The 2,374-nt window shown below is 43.3% G+C and overlaps 1 long non-coding RNA gene across 1 annotated transcript; it reads right to left on the bottom strand.

Moving 5' to 3' along the window:
• Positions 1-510: 510 nt before the first annotated feature.
• Positions 511-903, bottom strand: LOC117149916. Its single transcript, XR_004460614.1, has 2 exons — positions 792-903; positions 511-733 (listed from the first exon to the last, which is right to left on the bottom strand). It is a non-coding gene; the product is annotated as an uncharacterized LOC117149916 (long non-coding RNA).
• Positions 904-2,374: the final 1,471 nt, after the last annotated feature.

Genomic DNA, 2,374 nt, shown 5'->3' with positions numbered 1-2,374 from the left:
GACGGCTATGGACCTTTTAAGACATCGACAGTCGCAGAATATATGAAGCCGTGGGGAAATTCATTCGGTTCGAATGATGTATCAGGAGGGCCGATTGTGGGAAATGAACCAGATCAGCGAACTAAAATGATCGATAACAGAGAGAGCAAGAGGTAACGCGCAGTGGCAACGCTTATTAACGGAAAGAACAAAAAGAGGACTTCGAGTAGAATGGTGAACGAGAGCAGTCGCAAGTTTTTCAATCGCGCTATATACATACGCAACTAGAGTCAAACAATTAAATTATAATAAGCGAGAACTATTGTCATCAAACAATATAAAGTGTACCATAACCAATTGTCATTAAACAATAAAGTAACACATTATAATAGAAACTTTCTACATACATGCTTATATGTATGTGTATGTATGTATTATATGTGTGTTTGTATATATGTATTTTTTTTTGTACGTTTTGTATGTATGTTCACATCAGCTACTGTAATGTAAGCGAACTATTCGACCGATATGAATTCGGCACCTCACACTGCCATATAGAGGATAGCGTGTGAACAAATAGAACACGGCTAACGAATACACTTGCTGATTGAACATTTCGTTGCGGATGGGCATAGGCGCCTGTTTCATCCGTGAGCCTAGGTGGCCCTTTGTTGATCGTTGCGAGTGGGCATAGGCGCCTGTTTCACTCGGGAACCTAGTTGGTTCTTATGCGATGCACTTAACTTGTATACATCTGTATTTTCGATATCTATTATACTTTCACTTTGCCATTTATCACTTCCAATGCTTACTTTGCTAATAATATTATTCCAATCTGCATTGCGTGGGGTCTTCGTCCTCGGCTCTTCTTCTAGTCCAATGACGAGTCCGACTGCGCCAGTTACCGGTCGTGGGTTAGGGCAACTATGTTTCACAGTAGCATTGGTTATGGAATGCTTAAACTGTTCCAATTAAACACGTCTTCGTTGGTTGAAGTGAACAAAGCGAATGTTTTTTAATAGTGATAATTGTGCTGCTCACAGGCAGCTCTTATATATATATGTGTGTGTTTTGCTACATAGTTCCGCAAGTAGATCGCTCTGTCCCTGTCTCGCATACTTCTGTAAGTTGTGGGTGTTGGTGCTGTTTAGAGTCCCGGTTGATGGCATAGGCGTAGTACGGGAAGTCTGCAGGGGAACACTGAAAGTGGTAACTCTCTGTCCCTGTCTCGCATACTTCTGTAAGTTGTGTGTGTTGGTGCTGCTCAGAGTCCCGGTCTGCAGGGGAACACTGAAAGTGGTAACTCGCGCGCCCTTGCGGTAGCGCCTTAATAGCTTCACGCGTTCCTTCTTCAGCCAGCAAGGAAAACATATTTGTGGCAAATAGGGTTGCTGCCATTCAGGAGCTGACAGATGTCACGGCTTGGCGTTATGTTCCAACAGCTTTAAATCCGGCTGACATCTTATCCAGAGGATCCCTGCCGTCTGAGCCTAGCGAATCGTCACTCTGGGCGCATGGACCCGCCTATCTTACGGAGCCTGAAAGAGATTGGCTAACAGCTGTTTGTCCTGACAAAACAATTATTTCGCATTACCATGAAAGCGATCTTCATGCCGAACCTCGAGCTCTTCTGGATGCAAGTCGATCCCAATATTGGCCTATTGGGGGGAGGAAGACGGTTACCAAGGCAGTGAACAAGCTGTGTCTGCTTCCCCTTGAGGACTCTGTTGGAAGCCAAGCTTCCAATGGGGGGAGGATGTTGGGTCATGCAGCCGCCAAAACTGTGCAGTAGACTAATCATATTCTTTAATATTATAAGTCAAATTAATCAGTGGTAGCAGTTGCGATGCCCATAGTGCAAACCGCTGCTCTCGCACGCATTTATCTGTACGGCGCGCATTCCTTGTTTGTTGTTGTTAGCCACCTACGTTAAGCTTGGGCGCTGCATTTCGGCTGCCTGCCCGCCAGTTGCCAATTCTTCGTGTTTCGGAAAAGACTAAACTTACGCATTAAATTATCGCTATCGTAAAAGAATAACAATTCGCAAAATAAAACTGTCGTAATAAGAACAAACTTTCTTCGGTTTTTTATTATTCGCAACAGCTATTGAAAAAGCTCAATAGCGAAACATTTGGTGACCCCGACGTGATAGTGTTAATTTGCATGCATTAATTAATGCACTTATCTCGTTTATAAATAAATATAAATACATTAAATCGCAATCGGTTGGACAAGTAAGTGGAGATTTCGGTGATAGTGGCTGTGTTTAAGCGAGCTAGCATTGCATATATACATACATTGCTACATATATCGTTGCGTGCATTGACCCCGCTTGCATTTTCGGCATCTATTTTGTGCTCATCTTCCCGCTGAACCGAATCAAAGGCGATTTGTT

Source organism: Drosophila mauritiana, unplaced genomic scaffold (assembly GCF_004382145.1).
Source record: "Drosophila mauritiana strain mau12 unplaced genomic scaffold, ASM438214v1 U_66, whole genome shotgun sequence".
Classification (NCBI taxonomy): domain Eukaryota; kingdom Metazoa; phylum Arthropoda; class Insecta; order Diptera; family Drosophilidae; genus Drosophila; species Drosophila mauritiana.
The sequence above is the reverse complement of the archived record's forward strand: the minus strand, read 5'-3'. Positions and strand labels throughout refer to the sequence as shown.